This window comes from Hypanus sabinus, chromosome 20, assembly GCF_030144855.1.
Source record: "Hypanus sabinus isolate sHypSab1 chromosome 20, sHypSab1.hap1, whole genome shotgun sequence".
In the NCBI taxonomy this organism is placed as follows: domain Eukaryota; kingdom Metazoa; phylum Chordata; class Chondrichthyes; order Myliobatiformes; family Dasyatidae; genus Hypanus; species Hypanus sabinus.
Window position 1 is genome coordinate 478,902 of NC_082725.1, and position 17,032 is coordinate 495,933.

At 43.7% G+C, this 17,032-nt stretch overlaps 1 protein-coding gene across 1 annotated transcript in view; it reads left to right on the plus strand.

Annotated features, from left to right (window-relative positions):
- Positions 1-17,032, plus strand: part of LOC132378215 (protein QNR-71-like) — a 161,906-nt gene that overhangs the window by 9,175 nt on the left and 135,699 nt on the right. The gene's annotated exons all lie outside the window — the stretch shown is intronic.

Below are 17,032 nucleotides of genomic sequence, written 5' to 3' on the forward strand. Positions count from 1 at the left end.
TCTTCCCCACGACTGACGTTAGGCTAACAGGGCGATAGTTCTCCGTTTTCTCCTTCCCTCCCTTCTTGAAAAGTGGGACAACATTAGCCACTCTCCAATCTTCAGGAACTGATCCTGAATCTAAGGAACATTGGAAAATGATTACCAATGCATCCGCAATTTCCTGAGCCACCTCTTTTAGAACCCTTGGATGCAGACCATCTGGACCCGGGGATTTATTAGCCTTCAGTCCTACCAGTCTACTCATCACAGTTTCTTTCCTAATGTCAATCTGTCTCAATTCCTCTGATATCTTATGACCCTGGCCCATCCATACATCTGGGAGATTGCTTGTGTCCTCCCTGGTGAAGACAGATCTAAAGTATGCATTAAATTCTGTTGCCATTTCCCTGTTTCCCATAACAATTTCTCCCAATTCATTCTTCAAGGGGCCAACATTGTTCTTAACTAACTTCTTTCTCTTCACATAGCTAAAAAAGCTTTTGCTATCCCCTTTTATATTCCTGGCTAGACTGAGCTCATACCTGATTTTTTCTCTCCGTATTGCTTTTTTAGTTAAGATCTGCTGTTCCTTAAAACTTTCCCAATCATCTGTATTCCCACTCATCTTAGCCCTGTCATACTACTTTTTCTTTAATGCTATACAATCTCTGACTTCCTTTGTCAACCACTGTGGCCCCTTCCCCCTCTTTGAATCCTTCCTTCTCATTGGAATGAACTGCATTTGCATCTTTTGTATTATGCCCAAGAATATCTGCCACTGCTGATCCACTGTCTTTCCTGCCAGGGCATCTGCCCATTTAACTTTGGCCAGCTCATCCCTCATGGCTCCGTAGTCTCCTTTATTTAATTGCAACACTGACACCTCTGATCTGCCCCTATCCCTCTCAAATTGTAGATAAAAACTTATCATGTTATGATCACTACTTCCTAATGGCTCCTTTACTTCAAGATCACTTATCAATTCCTGTTCATTACACATCACCAAGTCCAAAATAGCCTCGTTCCTGGTTGGCTCAACCACAAGCTGTTCCAAAAATACATCCCTTAGACACTCCACAAACTCCCTATCCTGGGGTCCAGCACCTACCTGATTCTCCCAGTCCACCTGCATGTTGAAATCTCCCATAACGACTGCATTACCTTTAGCACATGTCAATGTTAACTCCCTAATCAACTTGTACCCAATATCTACGCTACTGTTTGGGGGCCTGTACACAACACCCATTAGGGTCTTTTTACCCTTACTGTTCCTCAGCTCAATCCACACAGACTCTACTTCCCCTGTTCCCAAGTCACCTCTTGCTAAGGACTGAATCTCATTCCTCACCAACAGGGCTACCCCACCCCATATTTCTGTCTCTACGATAGCACATATACCCTGGTACACTCAATTCCCAGGCCATTTCATCATGGCTAGTTCAATTTTCCTCTCAGCCCCAATCTCCTGTCTTCTCCCCACATCCCTTCATTTCCTGACCAATCAAGAATCGATCAGCCTCTGCCGTAAATATACATAAAAAAACTTGGCCTCTATACCTGCCTATGTTGAAGAATTTCACAGATTCACCACCCTCTGGCTAAAGAAATTCCTCCTCATAAGAGACAATAGATTGTAAAGAAACAAATGTAGGAATACGACTGATGGGATTGCCCCAAGAGGTGGTAAATGATTTTCTCTTTCATTGGAAGAATGGAAGTCCTGGTTAATAAAGTTATGATCTTTAGACTCCATGCCTCAATGTGAACATTTGTTAGTGATCCTGACTTGGGAAACACATGACTATGCAAAGAAGATTAACAATCATGAGCTTGTTAAAAAGGCACTGCAGTCTTGTTCATTAGAAGTGGGATTGCTTGTGAGTGTCCATCTTAAGAAAATGGCTGTCATGTGAGAGTTAATACTAGAAAAATGTTTAGAGACTTAAGCAATCTTGAAAAATTCCAGTCTATCTAAAGCCAGGCTGGAAATATTAGTTGTCTAACAGAAGGAAGTACAACTGGTGACATTACATTTGGACTTGAAAATTATGACCAACATCTTCCTGAAACCAGTCATGAGTCATGTACAAACTACAAACTCTCACAGCTACCTGGACTATTCCTCTTCCCACCCTGTCTCTTGCAAAAATGCTATCCCCTTTTCACAAGTCCTCCGTCTCCGCCGCATCTGCTCTCAGGATGAGGCTTTTCTTTCCAGGACGAAGGAGATGTCTTCCTTTTTTAAGCAAAGGGGCTTCCCTTCGTCCACCATCAACTCTGCTCTCAAACGCATCTCTCCCATTTCCCGCACATCTGCCCTCACCCCATCCACCCGCCACCCCATTCGAGATAGGGTTCCCCTTGTCCTTACCTACCACCCCACCAGCCTCCAGGTCCAACATATAATTCTCCGTCACTTCCGCCACCTCCCAACGGGATCACACTACCAAACACATTTTTCCATTTCCCCCCCCCCCTCTGCTTTTCGCAGGGATTGCTCCCTACGCAACTCCCTTGTCCACTCGTATTCCCACCGATCTCCCTCCTGGCACTTATCCTTGTAAACGGAACAAGTGCTACACCTGCCCTTACACTTCCTCCCTTACCACCATTCAGATCCCCAGACAGTCCTTCCAGGTGAGGCAACACTTCACCTGTGAGTTGGCTGGTGTGGTATACTACGTCCGGTGCTCCCGGTGTGGCCCTTTATATATTGGCGAGACCCGACGCAGACTGGGAGACTGTTTCGTGGAACACCTACGCTCGGCCTGCCAGAGAAAGCAGGATCTCCCAGTGGCCACACATTTTAATTCCACGTCCCATTCCCATTCTGTTATGTCTATCCATGGGCTCCTCTATTGTCAAAATGAATCCAAACTCAGGTTGGAGGAACAACACCTTATATACCGCCTGGGTAGCCTCCAACCTGATGGCATGAACATTGACTTCTCTAACTTCCGTTAATGCCCCTCCTCCCCTTCTTACCCCATCCCTGACATATTTAGTTGTTTGCCTGTTCTCCATCTCCCTCTGGTGCTTCCCCCCCCCCCCCTTTTTTCTCCTGAGGCCTCCTGTCCCATGATCCTTTCCCTTCTCCAGCTCTGTATCCCTTTTGCCAATCACCTTTCCAGCTCTTAGCTTCATCCCACCCCCTCCGGTCTACTCCTATCATTTCGCAATTCCCCCTCCCCCTGTACTTTCAAATCTCTTACTATCTTTCCTTTCGGTTAGTCCTGACGAAGGGTCTCGACCCGAAACATCAACATTGCTTCTTCCTATAAATGCTGCCTAGCCTGCTGTGTTCTGCCAGCATTTTGTGTATGGTGTTGTTTGAATTTCCAGCATCTGCAGATTTCCTTGTGTTTGATGAGTCATGTATAATTGATTTACAACAAGGTAATTCTGCAGTAGGCTAGGTGATGGTCTCTGTGGGTGCTGAGCCTAAAGATAGGTGTCTGTCTCCTAGCTACCTTCAGCATTGTATAGTAGGTAGAAAGCATGGGATTTGTTGGTTATTATTGTAAAAGACCAGGAAGATGCCATATCCATCCTTGGACATAGTACAACACAACAGATGGGGAGTAATAGGGTCTAACTTAACTGGATCATGAAAACCATTCAAATGCAGCCAATCACTTGTTTGGCAGGCCTGGGGGATAGTATTTGGCAGATGGGGGGGAAGTATTCGGTGGGCAGGGGGTGTAGAAATTATTTACCTGGCAGGAGGGGTAAGTATTTGGTAGGCGGGAGTGAAAAAGAAAACCAGTGGCAATGTTTGGAAAAACAATGTCCCAGGAAGGCAATAAGTTAAAGGAAACACTTCAATCTCATTGTCCTAGCAGAAGTCCAGTCTGATTTTACAGCATTCAGATGGGACAATGTACTTAGTGACTGGATTTGGCAGATAGACTTATGTCCATCCATTGGCAGTTAATTCACAAGCCAAAGGCCAGTTGGCCAGATTTGACATCACTGAGTTGATGATTATTAAATAATCAGCTGTGCTTCACAGGAACACACAGAATGCTGGAGGAACTTAGTGAACCAGGAAACGTCTGTGGAGGATAAAAGAGCAGTCAACATTGTGAATTGAGATCCTTCATCAGGACTGGCAGCAATAGAGGTCTCATCCTGGAGGCTGTCAGGGCAGGAAGAAGATATGGAGTTGGGGAACACAGCCTAGGGTCAGCTGAGCTTCTGATCCCCCCTGGATGTAAGGAAGGAGAAGAACTGGTGTTTGAAGATGTGGATGTAGTGGAGGATGAAGTGTTGGGGAGGTCTGTGGTAGGTGGTGGAGAGTGAGGCCTGGAGTGGTGGAAGAGAGAAAGGGCCTGGAGGTATTAGATGATGTTGGGGAGGAAAGTGTGTAGAATATGGAGGGAGAAACTACGCTTGGGCCAAACATGGTGGTCTGGAAATGGAGCTAGAAGCCACGTGACACAACATGACAGCAAAGACAAGTCCCCAGGAAGGGCATGTGGCTATTGTAGTGTGTGTGTGTGTGTGGACACATGGTCAGAGAGTCAGAGACAATAGACAGTTGGTGCAGGAGTAGGCCATTTGGCCCTTCTAGCCAGCACCGCCATTCACTGTGATCATGGCTGATCATATACAGTCAGTACCCCATTCCAGCCCTCTCCCCATATCCCTTGACCCCTCTATCTATAAGAGTTCTATCTAACTCTCTCTTGAATGCATCCAGAGACTTGGCCTCCACTGCCTTCTGGGGCAGAGCATTTCACATATCCACCACTCTCTGGGTGAAAAAGATTTTCCGCATCTCTGTTCTAAATGGCCTACCCCTTATTCTTAAACTGTGGCCTCTAGTTCTGGACTTGCCCATCAGCGGGAACATGCTTCCTGCCTCCAGCGTGTCCAATCCCTTAATAATCTTATATGTTTCAATCAGATCCCCTTTCATCCTTCTAAATTCCAGTGTATACAAGCCCAGTCGCTCCAATCTTTCAACATATGACAGTCCCGCCATTCCGGGAATTAACCTTGTGAACCTACGCTGCACTCCCTCAATAGCAAGAATGTCCTTCCTCAAATTTGGAGACCAAAACTGCACACAATACTCCAGGTGGGGTCTCACCAGGGCTCTGTACAGCTACAGAAGGACCTCTTTACTCCTATACTCAAATCCTCTTGTTATAAAGGCCAGCATGCCATTAGCTTTTTTCACTGCCTGCTGTACCTGCATGCTTGCTTTCATTGACTGATGTACAAGAACACCTAGATCTCATTGTACTTCCCCTTTTCCTAACTTGACTCCATTTAGATAGTAATCTGCCTTCCTGTTCTTGCCACCAAAGTGGATAACCTCACATTTATCCACATAAAACTGCATCTGCCATATATTTGCCCACTCACCCAACCTGTCCAAGTCACCCTGCATTCTCATAACATCCTCCTGACATTTCACACTGCCACCTAGCTTTGTGTCATCAGCAAATTTGCTAATGTTACTTTTAATCCCTTCATCTAAATCATTATATTGTAAACAGCTGTGGTCCCAGCACCAAACCTTGCGGTACCCCACTGGTCACAGCCTGCCATTCCGAAAGGGACCCGTTACTCGCTACTCTTTGTTTCCTGTCAGCCAACCAATTTTCAATCCATGTCAGTACTCTGCCCCCAATATCATGTGCCCTAATTTTGCCCACTAATCTCCTATGTGGGACTTTATCAAAAGCTTTCTGGAAGTCCAGGTATACTACATTCACTGGCTGTCCCTTGTCCATTTTCATAGTTACATCCTCAAAAAACTCCAGAAGATTAGTCAAGCATGATTTTCCCTTCATAAATCCATGCTGACTTGGATTGATCCTTCTACTGCTATCCAAATGTGTTGTAATTTCCTCTTTTATAATTGACTGCAGCATCTTTCCCACCATTGACGTCAGGCTAACTGGTCTATAATTCCCTGTTTTTTCTCTCCCTCCTGTCTTGAAAAGTGGGAAAACATTAGCCACCCTCCAATCAGCAGGAACTTTTCCTGAATCTATAGAACATTGGAAAATGATTACCAATGCGTCCACGATTTCTAGAGCCGCCTCTTTAAGTACCCTGGGATGCAGACCATCAGGTCCCGGGGACTTATCAGCCTTCAGACTCAACAGTCTATCCAACACCGTTTCTTGCCTAATATAAATTTCCTTCGTTCATCCTTTACCTTAGTTCCTTTAGTCACTATTACTAAAGTCACTATTACATTTACTATTAATGGGAGATTGTTTGTGTCTTCCTTAGTGAAGACAGATTCAAAGTACCTGTTCAACTCATCTGCCGATTCCTTGTTCCCCATAATAAATTCACCCGTTTCTATCTTCAATGGCCCAATTTTGGTCTTAACTATTTTTTTGCTATTCACATACCTAAAGAAGATTTTACTATCCTCCTTTATATTCTTGGCTAGTTTACCTTTGTACATCATTTTTTCTTGGCATATTGCCTTTTTTGTTATCTTCTGTTGCTCTTTAAAAGCTTCCCAGTCCTCCAGTTTCCCACTCATCTTTGCTATGTTATACTTCTTCTCTTTTATTTTTATACTGCCCTTTACTTCCCTCATCAGCCATGGCTGCCCCTTACTTCCCTTAGGATCTTTCTTCCTCTTTGGAATGAACCGATCCTGCACCTTTTGCATTATTCCCAGAAATACCTGCCATTTTTGTTCCACTGTCTTCCCTGCTAGGGTATTGTTTCATTGAACTTTGGCCAGCTCCTCCCTCATAGCTCCATAGTTCCCTTTGTTCAACTGTAATACTGACACATCCAATTTTCCCTTCTTCTTCTCAAATTATACGTTAAAACATATCATATTATGGTCACTACCTCCTAATGGTTCCTTTACCTCGAGGTCCCTGATCAAATCCGGTTCATTGCACAACACTAAATCTAGAATTGCCTTCTCCCTGGTAGGCTCCAGTACAAGCTGTTCTAAGAATCCATCTCGGAGGCACTCCACAAACTCCCTTTCTTGGGGTCCAGTACCATTCTGATTCTCCCAGTCTACCTGCATGTTGAAATCCCCCATGACAACTGTATCACTACCTTTGCGATATGCAAAGAACAGAAATCATGGAAGGTCAGAGGTGAAAGAGGGTGTCTCAGGACACCCATTGAAGACAGGAAGAAAATTTCAAGTTAATTACGCCTCAAAAGCACTACTCAGTGGGGCAACACAATGGAGACACAGAGATACTGCAGATGCTGGAATTCTCCAGCAGCTTACTGAGGAGATAGGTGAAACCAACGGTTCAGGCAGCGTCTATGAAGGAAATTGAATTGACTTTATTTCTTGCATCCTTCACAAATGTGAGGAGTAAAAATCTTTATGTTACATCTCAGTCTGAATGTGCAATCATAGTAATTTATAATAACTTATAATAAATAGAACAGTCGGTGTAACAAAGAGTACACTCAAGTCAGCATGAGTTCATCAGTCTGATGGCCTGGTGGGAGAAGCTGTCCTGGAGCCTATTGGTCCTGGCTTTTATGCTGCGGTACTGTTTCCGAGATGGTAGCAGCTGGAATAGATTGTGGTTGGGATGACTTAGGTCCCCAGTGATCCTACAAGCCTTTTTTACACACCTGTCCTTGTAAATGTCCTGAATCATAGGAAGTTCACAACTACAGATGCGCTGGGTGGTCCGCACCACTCTCTGCAGAGTCCTGTGATTAAGGGAGATACAGTTCCCGTACCAGGTAGTAATGCAGACAGTCAGGATGCTCTCAGTTGTACCCCTGTAGAAAGTTCTTAGGATTTGGGGGCCCATACTGTCTGAGGTGAAAGAGGCATTGTTGTGAGGTCCTCGGTGATGTGGATGCCAAGGAACTTGAAGCTGTTTACCCTCTCAACCCCAGATCCGTTGATGTCAATAGGGGTTAGCCTATCTCCATTCTGCCTGTAATCCACAACCAACTCCTTTGTTTTTGTGACATTGAGGGAGAGGTTTTTTTGACACCACTGTGTCAGAGAGATGGCTTTTTCCCTGTAGGCCACCTCGTTATTGTTTGAGATTAGGCCAATCAATATCGGGTTGTCGGCAAATTTAATTAGCAAATTAGAGCTGTGGGTGGCATCACAGTCATGGGTAAACAGGGAGTAAAGGACGGGACTCAGTACCCAGCCCTGAGGTGCTCCTGTGTTGAGAGACAGAGGGGTGGAGGTGAGGGAGCCCACTCTTACCACCGGCTGGTGATCTGTTAGGAAGTCCAGGATCCAGCTGTACAAGGCAGGGTCAAGGCCGAGGTCTCTGAGCTTCCTGTTGAGCCTGGATGGAATTACTGTATGGTGTTGAACGCTGAATTGTAGTCCAAGAACAGCATTCTCACATAAGCATCCTTCTCCAGATCTGTAAGGACAGTATGTAGAGCAGTTGCTATTATGTCGTCTGTTGGTCGGTTGTGTCGGTAGGCGAATTGTAGGGGGTCCCTTATGGGGCAGGATCCTTCATCAGGACTGAACTTCCTAGAAGATGATTTTGTACATTTCTCCAGGTTTGATTACCAGATGTCACCATTCATTCAGCATAAAATAGTGGCAAAGCAGAATGCTGTGAGGGGAGCCAAGGATCTATGAAAAAGGCTGGTCATCATTAGTTGAGCATCTTAGCCTTGTGCAAGACACAATATGAAAGATGAGGGAGTCTCTGCAGAAACTTATACAGGTGCAAAGATACTATGAACAAATAGAAAGTCTGCTAGAGCCATAAGTGTAAAGCAAAGTGTGGGCGGAGGACCAAGATGGACACAGTAGACAAAGAAAACCACTGCCTAAGGTCTGTGGCCACCAGGAAGAAACAATGAAGATGCATCATATATGGTGTAGTGGTGACTGGATGCATACCTCTGATCATAAGAGGTCATGTAAGAGAAGGGTGGCTCATCTCAGAATGAATTTATAGAAGGAGATGCTCACCACTACATGATCATCCAGAGGCTGAACATCAGAGTGCAACAAAATCCTGTAAGGGAACCTGATACAGCATGTCCAGGACTTGAAGGATAGAATGAATGGGGTGTCTTATCAGGAAGCTTGGACAAGCAACACTTCTATCTACAAGGGTTCAGAAGAATGAGGGGGGGCTAGATTGAAGTAAATGATCCTGAGGGATCTTGATGTGGTAGATGTGGAGCAGATGTTTTGCATTTCCAGGGAAACGAAAGAATTAAGGATAGAATCTACAAAGCTGATGCATATTTAAGGAAAATGAGAAGTAAAATTTTATTTCAGAGTTATTTCTGTGGAATTGTGCTTCTACATCCCTTTGCATAAGAGTCTTTGAATATTTTTGAAGGTAGTGGTCACTGGACATGATGTATAAGAGGGGAAAGGTAACTTTGCATTCACAGGTTTGTAGAGTTATTAGAAACATAGAAAACCTACAGCACAATACAGGCCCTTTGGCCCACAATGCTGTGCCAGATATGTACTTGCGTAGAAATTACCTAAGGTTACCCATAACCCTCTATTTTTCTAAGCTCCATATACCTATCCAGGAGTCTCTTAAAAGTCCCTATCATATCCGCCTCCACCACCGTCACCGGCAGCCCATTCCACGCACCCACTACCTTCTGCATTAAAAAAAAACTTGCCCTTGACATCTCTGTACCCTCTTCCAGTCGCCTTAAAACTGTGCTCGCTTGTGTTAGCCATTTTAGCCCTGGGGAAAAAGCCTCTGACTATCCACACGATCAATGCTGCTCATCATCTTATACACCTCTATCAGGTCACCTCTCATCCTCTGTTGCACCAAGGAGAAAGGGCCAAGTTCACTCAACCTGTCCAGATAAGGCATGCTCCCCAATCCAGGCAACATCCTTGTAAATCTCCTCTGCACCCTGATGCACCATCAATAACTCACTCTGAGACGTAAGGCGAGATATCGGCTTTTATTGACTGAAGAAGGAACCAGCAGTGAGTGACCATCATACTACATCCTGGAGAATGAGGCAGAGGATCAGACCTCGATCGCCTTTATACAGGGGCCTGTGGGAGGAGCCACAGGAGCAGTCAGAAGGGGGCGTGTCCAGACAGGCACATAGTTCACCACACACCCTTTCTATGTTTTCCACATCCTTCCTCTACTAGGTGACCAGTACTCCAAGTGGGGCCTGACCAGGGTCTTATATAGCTGTAACATTACCTCTTGGCTCTTAAACTCAATCCCACAGTTGATGACGACCAATGCACCGTGTGCCTTCTTAACCACAGAGTCAACCTGTGCAGCAGCTTTGAGTATTCTATGGATTTTGGACCCCAAGATCCCTCTGATCCTCCACACTACCAAGAGTCTTGCCATTAATACTATATACTGCCATCATATTTGACCTACAAAAATGAACCACCTCACACTTAAGTGTATTGAACTCCATGAGCCACTTCTCAACCCAGTTTTGCATCCTATTGATGTCCCGCTGTAACCACTGACAGCCCTCTACACTATCCACAGTACCCCAAACGTTTGTCATCAGCAGATTTACTAACCCATTCCTCCACTTTCTCATCCAGGTCATTTATAAAAATTACCAAGAGAAGGGGTCCCAGAACAGATCCCTGAGGCACACCACTGGTGACCGACCTCCATGCAGAATATGACCTGTCTACAATCATTCTTTGCCTTCTGTGAACAAGCCAATTCTGGATCCACAAGGCAAGGTCCCCTTGGATCCCATGTCTTGTTACTTTCGCAATAAACCTTACATGGGGTAGCTTATCGAATGCTTTGCTGAAATCCATACACACTACATCTACTGCTCAACCTTCATCAATGTGTTCAGTCACATCCTTAAAAAAGAATTAAATTGGGCTGTAAGTTACAATCTGCCTTTGATAAAGTCATGCTGACTATTCCTAATCATATTATGCCTCCAAATGTTCATAAATCCTGCCCCTCAGGATCTTCTTCATCAATTTACCAACCACTGAAGTAAAACTCACTGGTGTGTAATTTCCTGGGCTATCTCTACTCTCTTTCTTGAATAAGGGAACAACATCTGCAATCCTCGAGCCTCTCTTGTCCCCATTGATGATGTCAAGATCATTGCCAGAGGCTCAGCTATGTCCTCCCTCGCCTCCCACAGTAGTCTGGGGTACATCTCATCCGGTCCCAGTGACTTATCCAACTTGATGCTTTCCAAAAACTCCAGCACATCCTCTTCCTTAATATCTACATGCTCAAGATTTCAGTCCACTGTAAGTCATCCCTACAATCACCAAGATCCTTTTCCTAGTGAATACTGAATGGAAGTATTCATTATCTCTGCTATCTCCTCAAGTTGCATACACACTTCTCCACTGTCACACTGTTGTTAGATCAGCCTTGACTATTATTAAATGGTGGAGGAATCCAAAGTCCTCAGTGATTCACTATTCCTAATTCACATCGGGTAGCTTCCAGTCAGGATGTTGCCCTTCATTGCAAGCTGATCTTCTATTTATTGAAAGTAAAAATAAATAAATTCAAATCATCAGTGGATTGAACATGAGATTGGGCTGTAGTAGTCAGTGAGAAATACTATGAAAGCTTTTAGTAGGATCTGGACTTGCTGGAGAAATAGTAGATGACATATAATGCAGACGTGTGAGGTGTTGCACTTTGGGAGTACAAAGCAGGGTAGGATTTACAGTGAATGGTAGGATTGCAAAGTAAACAATAGGGTAGTTAAGAATGTGGTAGAATAGAGGGACCTGGGAATACAAATCCAGAATTCCTTGAAGATAGTTCCACAGGTAGACAGGGTTGTAAAGAGAGCTTTTAGCACACTGGCCTTTATAAATCGATGTATTGAGTACAAGAGTTAATAGACAATAGACAGTAGGTGCAGGAGTAGGCCATTCAGCTCTTCTAGTCAGCACCGCCATTCACTGTGATCATGGTTGATCATACACAATCAGTACTCCGTTCCTGTCCTCTCCCCATATCCCTTGACTCTGCTATCTATAAGAGCTCTATCTAACTCTCTCTTGAAAGCATCCAGAGACTTGGCCTCCACTGCCTTCTGGGGCAGAGCATTCCACATATCCACCACTCTCTGGATGAAAAAGTTTTTCTGCATCTCTGTTCTAAATGGCCTACCCCTTATTCTTAAACTGTGGCCTCTAGTTCTGGACTCACCCATCAGCGGGAACATGCTCCCTGGCTCCAGCGTGTCCTATCCCTTAATAATCTTATATGTTTCAATCAGATCCCCTCTCATTCTTCTAAATTCCAGTGTACACAAGCCCAATTGCTCCAATCTTTCAACATATGACAGTCACGCCATTCTGGGAATTAACCTTGTGAGCCTATGCTGTACTCCCTCAATAACAAGAATGTCCTTCCTCAAATTTGGAGACCAAAACTGCACACAATACTCCAGGTGGGGTCTCACCAGGGCCCTGTACAACTGCAGAAGGACCACTTTACTCCTATACTCAAATCCTCTTGTTATAAAGGCCAGCATGCCATTAGCTTTTTTCACTGCCTGCTGTACCTGCATGCTTGCTTTCATTGACTGATGTACACCTAGATCTCATTGTACTTCCCCTTTTCCTAACGACTCTATTTAGATAGTAATCTGCCTTCCTGTTCTTGCCACCAAACTGGATAACCTCACATTTATCCACATTATACTGCAGCTGCCATACATTCGCCCACTCACTTAGCCTGTCCAAGTTACCCTGCATTCTCATAACATCCTCCTGACATTTCACATTGCCACCCAGCTTTGTGTCATCAGCAAATTTGCTAATGTTACTTTTAATCCCTTCATCTAAATCATTAATGTACATTGTAAACAGCTGTGGTCCCAGCACCGAACCTTGTGGTACCCCACTGGTTACAGCCTGCCAATCCGCAAGGGACTCGTTAATCACTCCTCTTTGTTTCCTGTCAGCCAACCAATTTTAAATCCATGTCAGTACTCTGCCCCCAATATCATGTGCCCTAATTTTGCCCACTAATCTCCTATGTGGGACTTTATCAAAGGCTTTCTGAAAGTCCAGGTACACTACATCCACTGGCTCTCCCTTGTTGATGTTGGGATGTTTGTTGAAATCATATAAGATGTTGGTGAGGCCTAATTGGGAGTTTTATGTGCAGTTCTGGTCATCTACCTACTGAGAAGACTATAAAATATAGGAATGGAATTAGGCTATTTGGCCCATTGAGCCTTCTCTGTCATTTCATCATGGCTGATCCATTTTCCCTCTCAGCACCTTTCTCCTGTCTCTCCCCATTTTCCTTCATGCCCTGACAAGTCAAGAATTTTATCAACCTGTTTTTTAAGTATACACACAGACTCTGCCTCCAAAGTTGCCTGTGGAATGAATTCCACAGATTCACAACCCTCTGACTAAAGAGGTTCCTCATCTCCATTCTAAAAGGACGCCCCTCTATTTTGAGGCTGTGGTCTCTTGTCTTAGATTCTCCCACCATAGGAAACATCCTCTCCTGTCAATGCCTTTCACCATTCAATAGGTTTAAATGAGGTCACCCCTTTATTCTTCTGAATTTTAGTCAATACAGCCCAGAGCAATAAAACACTCTTCATATGACAAGCTGTTCAATCCTTGAATCATTTTCATAAACCTCCTTTGAGCCCCCTCTAGCACATCCTTTCTAAGATAAGGGGCCCAAAACTGCTCGCAATGCTCCAAGTGAGGCCTCGCCAGTGCTTTATGAAGTCTCAATATTATATCCTTGCTTTTATATTCTAGTCCTCATTGAAATGAATGCTAACATCGTGTTTGCCTTCCTCACCACAAACTCGACCTGCAAATTTAGGGAATCCTGCAAAAAGACTCCTAAGTCCCTTTGCGCTTCATCGTACACTTCCTGACACTGTATTCCATCTGCCACTTCTTTGCCCATTCTCCTAATCTGTCTAAGTCCTCTGTAGCCTCTCTACTTCCTCAAAACTACCTGCCCTCCACCTATCTTCACATTGTCTGCAAACTTTGCAACAAAACCATCAATTCCATCATCCAGATCATTGACATATAATGTAAAAAAAATCTTTTCCACCACAGACCCCTGAGGAACACAATTAGTCACCTTCAACCAACCAGAAAATATTCCCTTTATTCCTATTCTTTGCCTCCTGCCAATCAGCCACAGCTTTATCTATGTTAGAATCTTTTCTGCAATACCATAGGCTTGTAGCTTGATGAGCAGCTTGTCAAAGGCCTTCTGGAAGTCCAAGTAGACAACATCAACTGATTCTGGTTTGTCTATCCTGCTTGTTATTTCTGCAAAGAATTGCAACAGATTTGTCAGGCATGATTTTCCTTGAAGAAACCATGCTGACTGAAGCCTATTTTATCACGTTCCTCCCAAGTGCCCCAAAACCATATCCTTAACAATTGACTCTGAACATCTTACCAACCACTGAGGTCAGGCTAATAGGCCATAATTTTCTTTCTTCTGCCTCTCTCCCTTCTTGAAGAGTGGAGTGACATTTACAATTTACCAGACTTCCATCCAGGTGGCTTATCTACCTTCAGGCCTTTCAGTTTTCCAAGAACCTTCTCCCTCATAATGGTAACTTCACACACTTTGTGACCCCTGACACTTGGAACTTCCAATATACTGCTGGTGTCTTCCACTGTGAGGATCGGTGCAAAATGCACATTCAGTTTGTCCGCCATTTCCTTGTTCCCATTACTACAGCTCCTGCTTTGTTTTCCAGTGGTCACTCTCAAATCTCTTTTATACTTTGTATCTGAAGAATCTTTTGATATTCTCTTTAATATTATTGGCTAGCTTACTTTCATATTCCCTTGTTTCCTTCCTAATGACTTTTTTAGTTGTCTTCTGTTGGTTTTTAAAAGCTTCCCAGTCCTCTAACTTCCCAGTAATTTTTGCTCTATTATGGCTTTTATGTTGGCTTTGACTTCTCGTATTTGTTACAGTTGTGTCCTCTTGCCTTTAGAATACTTCTTCCTGTGCCTTCCCAATTGCTTCCAGAAATTTCAGCCATTGTTGCTATGTCATCATCCCTGACAGTGTTCTTTTCCAATCAATTCTGGCCAACTCCTCTTTCAAGTCACTGTAATACTGATACATCTGACTTTAGCTTCTCCTTCTCAAATTTCAGGGTGAATTCAATCATACTATGATCACTTGCCCCAAAGGCTTCTTTTACCTTAAGCTCTCTCATCAATTTTGGTTTATTGCATAACATTCAATCCAGAATAGCTGATCTCCTAGTGGGCTCAACTACAAGCTGCTCTTAAAAAGCCATCTCGTAGGCATTCTAGAAATTCCCCTTCTTGGAATCCAGTAGCAACCTGATCTTCCCAGACTACCTGCATATTGAAATTCCTGATGACTATTGTAACATTGCTGTTTTGACATGCATTTTCTATCTCCAGTTGTAATTTGTAGACTATTTGCTACTCCTTTGGGGGGTCTGTATTCAACTCCCACCAGGGTCTTTTTACACTTGCAGTTCCTTGGCTCTATCACAATGATTCAACACCTTCTGACCCTGTGTCACCTCTTCCTAATGATTTGACTTCACTTTTAACCAACAGAACCATGCCAACCCTCTGTTCTCCTGCTTGTCCTTTTGATACAATATGTATCCTTAGACATTATAGCTGGGAGCTTAATCTTCTTTCAGCTATGACTCAGTGATGGCTACAACATCACACATGCCAATCTGTAACTATGCTACAACTTAATCAGTCTTATTCTGTATATTGCTTATATTCAAATATAACACCTTCAGTTCTCTAATCGCCCTTTTCAATTTTGTTCTCCTTTTATGTTGCAACTCATCCTGTTGACTGCAATTTTGCCCTACTATCAGCCTCTCATGCTAGGAGTCTCACTACATGTCGCCTCAGCTTGTAAACCAACTACCTCATCTTCAGCATTATCACTCTGCTTCCCATCCCCCACCAAATAAATTTAAACCCATCCGAACAACCCACCCGCAAGGATATTGGATCCCCTTGGGTTCAGGTGTAACCTGTTCCTTTTGTACAGGTTGTACCTTCCCTAGAGGAGATCCCAATGATCATAAATCTGAACGCTGCCCCCTCCACCAGTTCCTCAGCCATGCATTCACCAGCCAAATCATTCTATTCTTATCCTGACTGGCACATGGCATAAACAACAATCTAGAGCTTACTACCCTGGAGGTCCTGTTTCTCAACTTTCTATCGAGCTCCCTAAAATCTCTGTTCAGGATCTCCTCACCTTATCTACCTATGTCATTGGTGCCAATATGTACCAAGACATCTGGCTGATCACTCTCTCACCCTTAAGAATGCAATAGACACTATTCAAGACAACCCTGATCCTGGCACCAGGGAGGCAACATACCATCTGGTTGTCTGTATCGCAGCTACAGAACCTCAAAAGATATCAATACGGTTGAAAGAGTGTAGAGAAAATTTATAGGATGTTGCCAGGACTTGACCTGAGTAATGTCGTGGTTTCTCGTGCCCCACAAATGACCAGGAGACGCAGAAGATTCTTCAAGAAGGGTTAAACTTTAATTTGCAAATCAAAGCTGAGACAGTCATTGAGCTAGTAGCTGATTGCCTACCGATCCTTGTACGTAGCATTTTTTATAGCAATCTCCTGGTTTAGTTGCATTAGCATATCCAATCCGTCTACAGTTGCAGTTGCGTATCACTTGTTTCTACCCATTGACTTAATCATGTTCTAATCTACATCTCTTAGCTACCTCATTAACACACCATTGTCTTCTACAGTCTTAAGATTTCATTCTCCTACTGAATTGGATACATGCATAGCAAATAGCAAGTTCAAAGCTGACTACATAGTTTTGGTTAACACAGCAAACAATGCGACTTTTATACTCCAATAGTAATAGGGAAAGGTTGAATAAGCCAGTACTTTCCTCACTAGAGCACAAAAGAATTTTGCATTGTATTGGGACAAGATACTATTGGGATATTTGTGTATTTGTTGCAATAATGCAACACACACAAAGCATTGGATGAACCCAGAAAGTTGGGTAGCATCTATGGATAAAAATGGACAGCTGAAGTTTTAATTTGAGATGCTTATGAGGACGGGATAGAAAG